Raw genomic sequence first — 15,317 nt, 5'->3', positions numbered from 1 at the left:
TTCGATATATTGGAAAAAATCGATTTTCATTTTGTAACTTCAAAGGGCTATAACTTTTTTATGTGCACATTTGTATTAAGGTAAGTTAGGTCCAATCGATCTATTTTTGGTCCCAGAATATGTGATTTAATTTATGGCCTGTATTTTTGTTACGCCCTTTATAACTGATATATACATTTTACAATAAAAGTTACATCAAATATTATTTAAAAAATTGAAAAAAAAATTGTTTAAACAAATTTGATGGTGTATATAACAATTAGTTTATTTAAATAACGCCTATTCGTAATGTACGTAAAAAGTACAGACACATTAAAAAAAGAAACAACGAAATAAATAATCGAGAACCAGAGATACAGTTAACAGCTCCTTCCCCCCTCTCATCGCTAACCCAAGTTTCAACTCCGGCCGATTTTAAGGGCTATAATTTTAAACTTTGTGGACGATTTCCTTGAAATGAAATCTTTTGTATACTTGGTGAGTTAAAACTTTGAAGCATGATCTTTCAAATGCGGCTAATTTTATTTCTTATTTGTTATAAACAAAGCTGCTGTGAATTAAAAAAAGAGGGGTGCTAACTTCGTCCCTAATTATGCTAGGACAATTATTTTTCTTTATAAATGTGTATAAAAATTCAGTCTTTCTAAATATGGAAAAATAATTTTTCTACAGGTAACGGTTAAAAAGTTATTCTAATTGTTTATAAGCAAAAAATCGACATATTCTTGCAAAATAATTTTACACTATTTAAAATTATTTTTTGTCATTTTTTTTAAATTAAGTTAATAGCATAAATCTTCTTCTTTCATAAACTGTCAGAAGTATTACTATAACCTCATCGTTTTCTGACTTATAGTGTCGCAAAAAACATTAATTTGGGATATACAAATTAAATATCTTTTAAACTATTTGACCAATTGCTTTGAAATTTAGAATACAATTTAAGCACCAGAAGTCTCAGAATTCTGTGAAATAAGTAAGTTCTAACTTAATTTTTTACATAAGTTAGGAACATTTATAAAATCTCAAAATTTATGACTTATTTTCTAAGCAACAGATAAGGATATAGATATGCAGCGAACGCCATATTGAAGTTTTTTATATGATTTATTAGTTTCTTACTCTCAAATTCGTTTAAAATGCTTCACTTTTTAGTAATAGACGAAAAAAGCGAAAATTTAGCGTTTTTTGATCTTCATTTGTTTATAACTATGTATATCATCAAAATCGGCTGCAGGAAACATATAGGTTATTAATATAGATGTCCATACTACTCAAAAAATTTGGTTTCGGCCTGGAGGGGGATGTGTCACGAGAAAAATCTTATTTCTCTGGACTAAAAGCAGGAATAATACTGTGACTAAACGCCTGTACTGGGTGACATCCATTGTTTTCTTTGTTAAGAAGTGGGCATTACGCCACTAATTTAAAATTTTTTTTTAAACAATTTGACTTTTAAACTTTGTTTATATTAATTCATATTATCAATAAATTTTTCTATCATTATGTTTACCTTTAATACCTCATGCCTTATACTTATAACACATTTTTTTTGTCGTAAATAGTCTTTAAAATTCGTTTTCCTCAAAACCATTTCTTGATGACATCCATGATGTTCTCCCGACATCCTTCATTTTAGTTAGACAACCGTCTACCTTGTTGTTTTCTCGATTAGTGATTTTTAGTTCTACTGAATCCTCATAGTAGGGGAGGAAAGTGAGGAAAGGGAGGAAAGAAAATATAAATGCCACTTAATATCTAATGAAGCAATAAACACTCACGCAGTGAAAATTTAAAACAATGACAACAAATATTGATAAACATTGAAATTGTTTTTTATTTTTAACAAAATAATAACGAGCATTTTCATTAACGTTATAGTAGGGAGGAAAGTATGTTAAATTTGCAGTTACTCGAGCGTCATAGGGACCTATTGGGTTGTGAAGAGTAGGTCATAAAACCAAAAAAAAGTTAAATTAAGTTTTCCATAAAGTTCTGCACTTTCCATTTTTTAATTTAATTTTCCTTTTCCAACAATGGTTTTTTCTGATTATAGCGCCATATATTCATAATTCGAAAAAATATCTCGAATAAAAGTTGCTTATTTTTACGCAAAGAATCCAAATCTGCAACAAAAGTTGGGGGCTCCTATTTAAGATTTTAAAGTAACCCCCATGTCATCTCCGTTGGGGGTCGTGTTTGGTGCCATTCGATAGATTTTTCAAAAATATCGAATAAGTGTATTCTACAGTTTTTCGAACTGACGTTCATTTCGCAAACTATCGGGGGGTTCGTATTTAAAATTTTAAATTGACCCCCCACCCCTTTCCATGGGTGGTCGTGTTTGGTATCATTCGATAGATTTTTGAAAAATATTGAAAATGTATTTTTTCGTTTTTCGATCTGACGTTCATTTCGCGAAATATTCGCTTATTTTTGGTGAAACTTTTTGACACACCCATCTCCTTACGCCCCACTCAAATCGTCAGATTTTTTTAAATATACACTCTTTTGCATGTACTTATCTTACCTTATCTTAATCTGACGATTTCGAGTTTTTCTGAGGATCGATTTTTTTTTTCGGACTTTTCTTAACGAAGTGTGTTGAATTAAGAGCCAATATATATGGTAGAGGTACATTTACAGGATACAAGGTTTCTCCCATGTGATAATCTGACGCGCTCGAGTAACTGCAAAAATCCCCGCTTGGGCCAATCTACCATCATAATTATCTCATAATCTCAAAATTAAACGTGTCTCTTATGGAGACATGTTTACTTTCCGTGGATCACTACCAGATAAAATTTTTATATGAACATTGCGGCTGCTTGTGCAAATATTTGCTTTAAAATTTTAAAACTTTTATACTAAAATAATTATTGTGCTCACAAACTTTTGTCTTGATCTCAAAACTTGATTGCTTTATAGTACTGTCAGTGAGGGTATTTGGCTCCGAATTCCATCCTACTGCATAAATTTACTTGATATTTTCACTGTAAGTAGGAAATAGCTCAAGAAACAACGTCTATGCTATATCCTATGGCGCTATTATCTTGGGGGTGGTTACCACCCCTCATTGGGGGTGGAACATTTGTTGGTCAAAATAGCCACGGAAGTGGCTAGAGAACCTAATTCTAAGTAAAACTGTTCTATATATTTTTTAAACTCAATACTTTTTGAGTTAATCATGGTTTAAAATTTGCCATTTTCATTGAAAAATTACACCTTTTCGGACGGTTTTTGGCGAATACCTTAAAAATTATGCTTCTAACGAAAAAAATGTATAAAACATTTTTGTAGCTTATGAAAAATCAAAGAGACTCATTTATTCATAAATCTGCTATTTATAATAAAAAGAGATATTGGTGCAAAAAACATTGATAACTAATTTTAACGTTTTACTTTTACAATACTCTTTATTATAATGCTATGTTCTCTATGTTCAAAAGGTTGTAGATATTATACTATGGTAGTACTATATACACTATATTTATTCGACAAAAAAGATACTTGCGGTTTTCTAAAACAAAGTAATAGAATTAGTTTAATAATTATTATAATATTTAAGAATAATAACTAAAAAGGCTAACGAAGATTTTAAAACATTAACTTCAGATATTCATGAATTATACATACATCATAAAATGTTATGTGAAAAACTCATTATTACATCAATTTTTTCACGATTCCATAAAAAGTAATATATTATGATGAGCAAATCAACTGTTTGCCTGAAATTTCAACTTAAATTCTAAGGCAGGTATTTATTTTCACAAAATATAAGGGCGACTGAAAAGCGGAACTGGAAAGATGAATTTTCTATCACGTTGATATACATTATTCAACGGTTCAGAAATAAAATTTCAAGTTGATTTAAGATAATTTGTATCTCAAATACTAAAACAAGCATAAATAAAAGGAAACATACAAGGTACGATTAGTATTTTAAAAACCGATGTGTCCGTTGTGAATAATCGTTTACAATTAACCCTTAACTGGAGATATGCCGTTTGACAGACTGTAGCATAAACATTATTCTAAAGATGATTGCGAACAACTCCATCCACCGACATCACACTTCAATATTCCTAATACTATTAGTTGCTGAGCAGTCACCTGATTTGGAAGAAGAAATATTCCTTGCAATGTTATCCTAAAAATTCAGTTTTTACCAGTCTGTCAGGCGGCGTCTTAGTGTAGGAAACAGAGGTTGCACCTTGCAAAATGGACACAAGTCCGGTTTTATTTTTTTTCTGGTATATTAAGGGGTGCTTATTATGAGACTAACTTTTTCTTAAAAAATTTCGCCCCGGAACCCTTCTTTTCACCCCTTTAAAGGGGGTAATTTTTGGTTTTTGCGGAAAATAGCCCTTCCTGTACCTTTTGCAAAAAATTTCTTTTATAGAAATATGAAGAGGACTATATTTTCTACGATTTATTTCCCAACAGCATATGTCTATCACCCACCATTTAGTGGGAGTGGGGCCCCAAAGTTGACAAGTTTTTAAAAAAGATGAAATCTTGCGGCAATTATTCACAAATAAGTGACTGATTTTTTGGTGTAGGTTTCACTTAAGGGTAATTGCCCTTTTTTTTAATTACAGGGTGTTACATTTTAAAAATCCCCCTTTTATACCATCTGAACTGTTTATGCTAGAGTAAAAAAACTTTCAGTGATTACCCATGTACTGGTGCTATTTACAAATTTGTATAATGCACCCCCATTTTTTCCCCGGAAGCACCCAAAAAAAAAAAGAAAAATTAATAAAGAAAGTGATTTTCTTGGAATCCTTCACACACAATGCCCTTTATTAGTATACTTTATATATCATTTTGTGCAAGTTATTATTGCCCATGCATGGACATCAAAAGCGATTTCCTAGTGCAACCCCTGTAGCAAAAAAAAAATAAAATGGGGGGTTGAAGAAAAAAATTTTTTTTTGCTTTTTGATCAATATGGGTATATGCTTCATCAATAGTGTTTTTCAAAAATATATATGGTTACTGCAACATCCCTGTGGAAAGCACCCTATCCTTGAAAATATACTGCAGAAACTACCCCTATCCCTTGGCGATCATATTTTTACAATTTTATCATTACCTATGCATTCTTTTTAAACAAAACTTATACAAGGTCAAAGGCCACTATTTACTCTAAAAATTAGGTTGTATTCATTTTTTTTTTTCGTATAAGCAGCCTTTACGGCACAGTGGCGCCGTAAACCTCAGATATGCTTTGGCGGGCTTTCGTTTTTGTTTTGTTTTTTCGTCACCTGTTCATTTTATTAATAAAGTACTTATGTAAAATAAAACAAAACAGTGTAACCTACAAATTATGACATATGCACATTTTACATTCTTTGCGCCCCAAAGCCACAGTGGTGGCCCAAAATCAATTTTTGAATATTTTCGCCACCTACATGCATTTTATTGCATTAATGCTACCTTAATAGCACAATATTCACCTTTAAGTGGTCGCTAAGCAGTGGCGGATCCAGGGAGGGTGATGGGGGCGATCACCCCCTCCTCTCGAACCAAGTGATATTATATTTAAAGATTCTAAAGATATTCATTTATTTTTATAGAAATACTTATATTATATTATTATTTTTATAAGAATGGCGTACTTTTTATGCTTTAGCGATAGTGGCGGATCCAGCATCGTTAACAGGGGGGTGCCAATTGGCTAAATTTTTATAAAAATAAATGAATATTTTTATAATCTTTAAATATAATATCACTTGGTTTGAGCGGGGGGGATGATCGCCCCTTCACCCCTCCCTGGATCCACCACTGCTTAGCGATCACTGAAGGGTGAATATTGTGCTATTAACGTAGCATTAATGCAATAAAGTGCGTGTAAGTGGCAAAAATATGCAAAAATTAATTTTGGGCCACCACTGTGGCTTTGGGGCGCAAAGAATGTAAAATTTGCATAGGTCGTAATTTGTAGGTTACCCTGGGTTGTTTTATTTATTTTACATAAGTAATTTATCAATAAAACGGACAGGTGACGAAAAAAAAAAACAAAAACGAGCCCGCCAAAGCATATCTGAGGTTTACGGCGCCACTGTGCCGTAACGGTCGCTTATACGAAGAAAATGAATGAACCTAATTTTTAGAGTAAATAGTGGTCTTTAACCTTGTATAAGTTTTGTTTAAAAAGAATGCATAGGTAATCAGAAAATCGTAAAAATATGATCGCCAAGGGATAGGGGTAGTTTCTGTAGTATATTTTCAAGGATAGGGGTGGCTTCCACAGGGATGTTGCAATAACCATATATATTTTTGAAAAACACTATTGATGAAGCATATGTCCATATAAATCAAAAAGCAAACAAAATTTTTTTTTCAACCCCCCATTTTATTTATTTTTTTGGCTTCAGGGGTTGCACTAGGAAATCGCTTTTGATGTCCATGCATGGGTAATAATAACGTGCACAAAATGATATATGAAGTATATTAATTAAGGGTATTGTGTGTGAAGGATTCCAAGAAAATCACTTTCTTTATTAATTCTCCTTTATTTTTGGGGTGGTTCCGGGAAAAAATGGGGGTGCATTATACAAATTTGTAAATAGCACCAGTACATGGGTAATCGCTGAAAGTCTTTTTACTCTATCATAAACGGTTCAGATGGTATAAAAAGGGTTTTTTAAAATGTAACACCCTGTAAATAAAAAAAGGGCAATTACCCTTACGTGAAACCTACACCAAAAATTCAGTCACTTGCTTGTGAATAATTGCCACAGGATTTCTTCTTAATTTCCATTAAAGTTAGGGAAAATAATTTTTTTTAAAACATCTTTTTTAAAAACTTGTAAACTTTGGGGCCCCACCCCACTAAACGGTGGGTGATAGACATATGCTGTTGGGAAAAAAATCGTAGAAAATATAGTCATTTTCATATTTCTATAAAAGAAATTTTTTGCAAAAGGTACAGGAAGATCTACGTTCCGCAAAAACCACAAATTACCCCCTTTAAAGGGATGAAAAGAGGGGTTCCGGGGCGAAATTTTTTAAGAAAAAGTTAGTCTCATAATTAGCGCCCCTTGATATACCAGACAAAAAAATAAAACCGGACTTGTGTCCATTTTGCAAGGTTCAACCTCTGTTTTCTACACTATCTCTGTTCGTGTAACTAAGTTAATTGAGTGAAGTGCGTGCACAGTACGTTTTTTATAATATCGGTTTAAGTTGTTATCTTTATTTCTGTTTACGTTATACAATTTTATAGCGTCATCAACTAAAAAACACTCGTTCTCTCTCTGTAACGATAAATGCGCTTATAATATGGGTTACTGTCAATAATCTTTCCACTTTGAAATATACCTATTTAAATTTATTTACTGAACCTCATAATTAACATTTTATGTATAAGTTTATGTATATTAATAAATTAATTGAAATAGTTATTTTCCTAACTAGTGCCGAAAGTGGTACTTTTACGCACGAGACTGCCGTTGACAAGTAGGTACATGTATGAGACAAGTCAAAGTTACAGACATACATCTTAAAAGTATATAAATTAATAAATATGATAAAACATACTTAATAGTTATTTTTAGGATATGGCTCTAGCTCACAAATGTATTGATGTACACACCTCCGAAAGTTTGGCTGATGTAAATTCATTCGTATATCTATTGGCAATTTGTTAAAGAAACTTATGGCTGCATAATGTGCGCTACCTTCCAACAAAACAGAACGATGTTGTGGAAGTATAAAGTGATTGTCTCTGAATCTTGTTGAATAAACATAATTAAATTGAAATTTATTAAATTCATAAATTTTGCAATGTAAATACATTATACACGAAAATATATACAGACCAGGAATTGTAAGAATATTGTTTTGTCTAAAGATGCCTCTACAAAAATTTCTAAATTTCATTTTATACATTATCCTAATAGCTCTTTTCTGAAGTACGACTATCTGCTCTAATTCAGAGGTAGAACCCCAGACTTCAATGCCATATTTGGCTATTGAGTAAAAATGGGCAAATTATACTGTTTTTAATATTGATGTTTTAAAGAGACGTGAAAGAAATCTCAGTGCATAACATGCACTACTTAATCTGGATTTCAAATTAGAAATGTGGTTTGATCATTTGCAATTACTATCTAAAAGGACCCCCAGCAGCTTCGTGCAGTCTGTTGTATCTATTTCTGCTTGTATAGTGGCTTGATGGTTTAATAAATTATTTGACATGGAAATCATATACTTTGATTTCTCTTCATTCAAAACTAGTTTGTTGGATAAGAAATAACTGTTGATGGTGGATAGTATCTGTGTAGTTTTATTTTGCAAAATTTGATCAGATGTTCCTGTGACTAGAATGTTGGTATCATAACTGATGATATTAACCCCAGTCAGCGAATTAGTTACCAAAGCTATATCATTAATAAAAAGTAGAGGACCCAATAGAGTACCCTGAGGGACACCATAATGGATATTCAATGTGTTGGATTCGTTTATAAGTCCATTAGATGTTATCTTTATTTTTGTCTTCTATTATCTAGGCAGGAAGTAAACCATTTTAGAACTACACCACGAATACCAATCCCCTCAAGTTTTATTAGCAACAAATCATGATTTAAAGTGTAAAAAGCCTTGAACAACTCAAGAAATAAACCACAGGCCTTCTCTCGTCTGTCCAAAGCATCCAACACTAAGCTGACGAAACTTGCAAGAGCTGTAGTTATAGACTTAGAAGATGTAAAACCATGTTGAAAATTATGCAAGACACTATGCTTTTTAAGGAATGTGTTCATTCTAGTATAAACCAGAGTTTCAATGATCTTTGAAAACACACATAAGAGACTTATGGGACGGTCGTTTTTAAGGTCATCTTTATCACCACTTTTGAATAAAGGGATTAAAATATATAGTTTAAACATACTAGGAAATATTCCTTGTTGAAAAGAGGCATTACAAATATCCGTCAGTGGATCTGTGAGAGCGAGAATGCATTGTTTCAATAACATAGGGGAAATCTGATAAAAACCACAACTGTGTTTGGATTTAAAACTTCCGACTATACTAGTTATTTCCTGTGGGTTAGTTGGATATAAAAACATAGAACAAATATTACGGTTTTTTGATGCTGATGTAAACCCACCTATTTTAGTAGGATCTAAAGCGGCAAGTAACTTTGGAGCCATTTCAACAAAATGGTGGTTAAATTTGTCTGCTAAATTATTATTATCATCACTAGGTACTTTTATATATAAAAATATAAAGTTAAATAAAAAATTAATATAATATATAAAGTTAAATAAAAACAAATTTAATTGAATATTCTGTCTTTGCCAAATGAAGGACTGGCATAAGGTTTCTATTTTGCTGGCAGATCATTTCTAAAACTTTTAGGTGACCCCTTAAATTGTACAGTTCCTGCGTAAACCAATTCTAACGTGTACATTTTTTAGGTTTACAGTCAAGTAGTGGAAAATGGGACCGAAAGTAATTTTGGATAGTATTTAAAAAAGCTAATGATTTATCCTCAGCAGAAATTGTATTAAATAACTCTGACCAATTTGTTGATTCATTTGAACAAAACGATTTATGTTCCTGTCACTATATGAACGGATGAATATATAGGCATCATTGTCTGTGTGTGATGGCTCCTACAAGCCATCCTGCAAGGAAAAATATTTGGAAAGCGAGGTCCAGGAAGAAGAAGAACATCCTGGTTAAAGAACCTCAGAACCTGGTTCAACACAACATCTGTGCAGCTTTTCCGCGTTGCTGCAGATAAAGTGAAGATTGCCATGATGATCGCCAACATTCGTCACGGATAGGCACACCAAGAAGAAGATTGTCTGTGTTAATGCTACATTGGAACAATTGCGCACGATGATCAGAGATAAAACCCTCTACAACCATTGTTTTTTGTTGGTGATTTATGTTTGTAGTAATATAATCGATTTGAGTTTTACTAGTTGCAGTTACTCTTGTATAATCATTCACATTTACGTTTAAGCCATAAGAATCTAAAACATTTACCAAGTTCTGCTTACTTAGTGCATTTGATTTGAAATCTATATTAAAATCACCTGTTAATATTATAGCCTTACCTTCGGAGACTAGCACATCCAGTATTAGATCCAGTTTTGACATAAAAACATCAATAGAGCCACGTCCAGGCAGATAAATACACAACACAACACAATTAAAAGGGCAATAGTCTATTTCAACAGAACTCAATTCAAAATTATAATTCTCAGATTGAGAACATATATTAGAACGTTCCTTCCAAAGCACACCCTCTTTCACATATATTGAAGACCCTCCATGTTCCCCTTGGTCACAGCAGAAAGATGAAGCCAGAGGAAATCCATTTATATGGTGTAGTTCTAGTTGTTCTTTAGATGTCCAGTGCTCAGTTAAACATACACATATTATTATGTAGACCTTCGCACTGCAGGAAGAACTCCAGTTTTTCAATGCTTGTTGATATACATTGTATATTTTGATAAAGTAAGCCAAAACTTTTTTGATTGAAAGTTGAAGCATTTTTACCAACTGTGTCAAAATTAGGAGAATTGAATACGCCTAACTTATCCAATTTAAAACCAGTTTTCTGACTAGTACTTGGAATATTTAACAATGTAATATCTGGATCAAAAACTAAGCTTCTTCCGTCTGTTTTTTCTTGCGGTAAAAAAAACGACTTACAACAGCTCCGTGAGGCCAAACTTCTGGATTCATGGCCTTGTTGAAGTTCCCTGAACATATATTTACTTTGAACGATGAGTAAATTGTTGGATGTTTCGATTGAATCATTTCACATGTTGCTTCAGGAAAATTCACTTTAATTAACTCGGTTAGAGAGTCAGTTGTAGTTTCTTTATTAATTATTTTAACATGTAGAGTTGAAATTTTTGGAACACCCTTAACCTCATCGCTATCTCTATTGCTACCTACTATAATTTTTCTTCGTCCGTTAAACTGATCTCGCCTAGGCCTAATAGTTTTCCATTCTTGATCATTTTCCGCTTCATTTATCGGTATTTCATCATTAGTAGGTTTTCCGTGCCCAGTAGGTTTTTCGTCCTCTACTAAATTAATGAACTGATCCATTTTTAATCTGTTTTGTTCAAAAAGCAGTCCTTTCGAAACATCTGTTTTTGTTATTGTTTGGAAATTTACTTGTTTATTTACTTCAGGTTTTTTCTGAGTAATTACCAGTTCACTTATTGTTGCTCTGTCCATAAAGTTTTGTTTGTGTTCTTTCTTTTTTTCGGCAATATTTAAATTGGTCTTATAATGTGTTTTGGAGTTCGCAATAGTACTAGTAGATGGCGTTATATGTATCTTTGGTGAATCTAAATTCTCTTTTAATTGTTTTAGGAGAAAAATTAGATCTTCTTGTTCTTGGCACCTTTTTTCTAGATGTAAGTTTACTTACAGCGTCAAGTTCCTTTTTAATGGTAATGGTCCTGTCTGATAATGTATCACAGTGAGAACAGGTTATGTTATCTACCAAATCATAAAATTTATTTTATTTTATAGGTAATCAATTGTGGATTTGCAACATTCACTGGTACTTTTAACGTCACAATTATGTCGATTAGTTCATTTTTGTTTAATTTATTTAACTCAGTCGTTAACGTGGTTGTATCACGTGCCGCCATCATTAATCTTCTCTCACTTCACTTAAGGGTTAAAATTATAACTTAAAACATTATGCCAACAAATAACAGCCTATGTAAAGGGCTAAAGCAGGCTTTAGCTCTATTAAAACAGTAATTTTTAATTTAATTTTGCTGTAAAAGACAGCCGCACAAGCATAATATAGACGAGTGAATGAACTGATTCGATAAAAATTTTCAGTTAGTTCTAATACCATCGTTATGCGATTTGGCCTTTTACCACTTGTACAACAATAAAGCCCAGTAAATCATCTGAAACAAGTTGCTCAACAACGTTCTAAGTGCGAGTAAAACCCATCATATTTTTATTGGATTTAATGGAATGGAAGATTTATTAATAAGATTTTCGTGGCTCTTAAGGCATTTGCGTTCCATTGGAAGTATATTTGTCTTCATTAGTGTTAGTTTATGTTAACTTAAACTTGGTAGACTACTACCTACAATGAATTTAAATGTTATAGTTCTTCCACTTTAACTTTGCACATGTATGACATTGCTTAAGGATTATTTTTTATGTTACGTCTTTTTCCTACTCAAAGAAACTGAAACGATTAATAAATTTAAGCAGCATGTCCACACAAAACACCATGCATTGAACAACACCTGCGTGTGGTCGGTAATTGCTTTATGTACTGACAATAAAATTGACAATTGTAAATTTTGTTTTGATAATTTTTAGATTTATTAGGTTAAGAATTTATTTATTAGCTACTAGAAAAAAACTAGAAGATTACCTTATATCACTAGGATCAGTAATATTTTTAAAAGATATAATATTCACCTCACGTATATCTAATTACAGAATGTGTATTTATTTATCTAAAGAAGAACTAGTGGACCATATATCAATATTCATTAAGGAAAAATAAGAGTCAACAATCAAATAATAATACAAGGAAGAAGATTAATTACTCCTAGTGAACGACTCATATTATCCAATGTATGCCCAACAATCCCAGATAATATTCTAGAAACAGAACTACAGAAACTAGGTGTTAAACTTATGTCTCCCATACCATTCCTTAGAATTAAAGGGCTAAGTGGAAGAAGGTGTTATGTAACATTTTTTAAAACTTAGTTTTGTCATGCAAGAATGTTTTAAGTACCTATTTATCATAAATCGTTATTGATTTAACTCTATCTAGCATATTAACAGCAATACACAAACGAATAAGGTGTTAAGTGCAGTAAAATTATTAATAGATACTGCAACAAGGAGTCATGGGCACATAACGCCTTCTTCCATTCATAAGCTACGTAGTTTATTATACATTGCAAATGCAACACTGTTTCCTCCTTCCGTCACCTGATGTCTCGAGGTCATAATATACGTTAAGTACAACAGAACTATTCTCGTCATTTCTCTAGTGAATTCAGTCGACTGTCGATGAGTAATTTTTAACATAATTTCTCTCGCTTAGAAGGAATTATTTGGTTGCTAAATCAATATTTATATTACAAACATATTGGCATTGGCGAGCTATTTATCGTTTAAACAAAAATATGTCTCAACGTGAAAAAAGGTTGGTTGAAAAGGCGCAAGCACAATATGCTGATTTAAATTATTATTCTTTAAATACCAGTAATGGCAATGGAATATAAGGTATGTATTTTTTTAATTATTATAAATTAAATTATTGTAAATAAATAAGAGTGATTATTGTAGATAACGAAATTTAATTTTTAGTTGACACTCGTCACATATTACTTGATAAAGAACAGGTTTCAGATTTACCAATGACACATATGTATGAATCAAGTGGCAGTGAATATGTTTCCTGTAAAGGCGTGCCAAAAGGGGTGGAAATGGAGCCAAAATCCATAAATGAAGAAGATAGGGATTTGATTTCTTCAAATATTAATATTGAAAATAAGATGGAAGGTAATTATTTTTTAATTGTGTGGAAGGATGAATTGTTCAAGTTTAAATACTTTAAGTTCTAATACTGGTACTTTGTAGTTGACACTCAACAAATGTCTGATGATGATTGGGTTCTGCATTCACCTGCGTCATGTTTATTTGAATCAAGTGGCAGTGAATATGTTCCAGGCGAAGAGGAATCCAGTGACGATGGTGACAGTGTAAAATTGGCAAGTATTGAAGTAAGTAGTCGGGAAAATACTGAACAGGGAGTGGGAAATATTGAAGCAAAAGAGAATATTACAAACGTAAGCTTAGAAGAGGCCAGTTCAACGAATAATCTTCAGACATTATCTGTAGAGGCAACGAACACCGCTGAAAAGATAAACATTTTTAATGCTAGCATAACTACAAAAGGGACAAAAAGAATTAAAAGTTTTCCAATCAAAATAAAAACTAGAAAGCTTAGGGTAAGAAATCCCGATACATGGAAAAGAAGAAAGGCATTACCTGCTAGAGAACAAGGCAAAGCCTACACATCCAGCACAGGTGAAATTGTACCAGCAAAAATAGCCAGTTTAGAAAATCTGTGTACGGAAAAGTGCAGACTAAAATGCAGCAGTAAATTTAAGGATGAAGAACGAAAATCAATATTGAACAATTTGTATGCACTTGACATTAACGGAAAAAATGCTTTTTTATTTAAAAGTATTATTCCTAAACCAGTAGCACGTATCAGAAAAAATGCAATAAAACACAAATCTGTATCTTATCGATATACTGTTGTATCCAATAAGAAATAAATTTGTGTGTGCAAAAAAGCATTGTGTTCGTTATATCAAATAGGGATGAAAAAGTTAGATGTCATTAAAGGCAAGCTAGCCACTAGAGCATCAGCTCCATCTCTCGATGAACGTGGTTGACACTGTAATAGGCCAAACAAATTAAATGACCTTGTAAAACAGGAGATAATGAATCACATTTTAGAATTCCCTGCAGAAGAGTCGCACTACTCACGCACCAGTAACCCCAATAAAAAATATCTGCCAATTTTGAATTTCGAAAAATGAAATCGGTTTTTAAAAAATATTTTTATTTTTAAACTACAATTTTAATTTTAAATATGACTGAACTCGACAAGACCAAGAATAATAATTAATCTAACAATACAATTAAAATAAAACTAGTAAAGAGAACTTGATGAAAACTGTAGAGTCAGCTGCAGGTGTTGGCTTGGATTATGCCAGGTCTGGACTTTAGTACCATGTAACTCCTCCGTCCTTAAGAGGAAAAAATAACCGAGGTATTTTTGGATTCCAAATTGTTCTAATTTTGGTAATATAATGATTTTTTCCAGATTGGATATGTGGGTTGTTTGAAAATTTTAAGGTTCCAACCTCTATTTCACATTTTGGTGGGATTTCTATTAACGAAGGTTCTTTTATTTCCAAAAACGAATTGGACACACATTTTGAGATGAATTTGACAGTACTGGACGGAATTATCAAGATTTGGTTATCCATAACGTGTTCAATAATGGGTACTTGTAGATTTATTTCAGTGGCGTAGCATTTCTCTGGATTACGTCCATCAATCAATTTATAGGTGCAGGTATCCATTTGGGTGTAGTCCTGTTGACAGTAGTATCTGGTTTCGAGGATGGGACATTCTTCTTTTATCGATAGTGATTTTTCTCCTTTTGCCAAGTAGGGATATAAAGGAATATATGTTTGATGATTTTGTATTACGGGGTAAACATGGAAAAAGTCGTAATTTTCTGATTTGAATATAGGAACATG

Source organism: Diabrotica virgifera, chromosome 4, assembly GCF_917563875.1.
Source record: "Diabrotica virgifera virgifera chromosome 4, PGI_DIABVI_V3a".
NCBI classification, from domain to species: Eukaryota; Metazoa; Arthropoda; class Insecta; order Coleoptera; family Chrysomelidae; genus Diabrotica; species Diabrotica virgifera.
The sequence above is the reverse complement of the archived record's forward strand: the minus strand, read 5'-3'. Positions refer to the sequence as shown.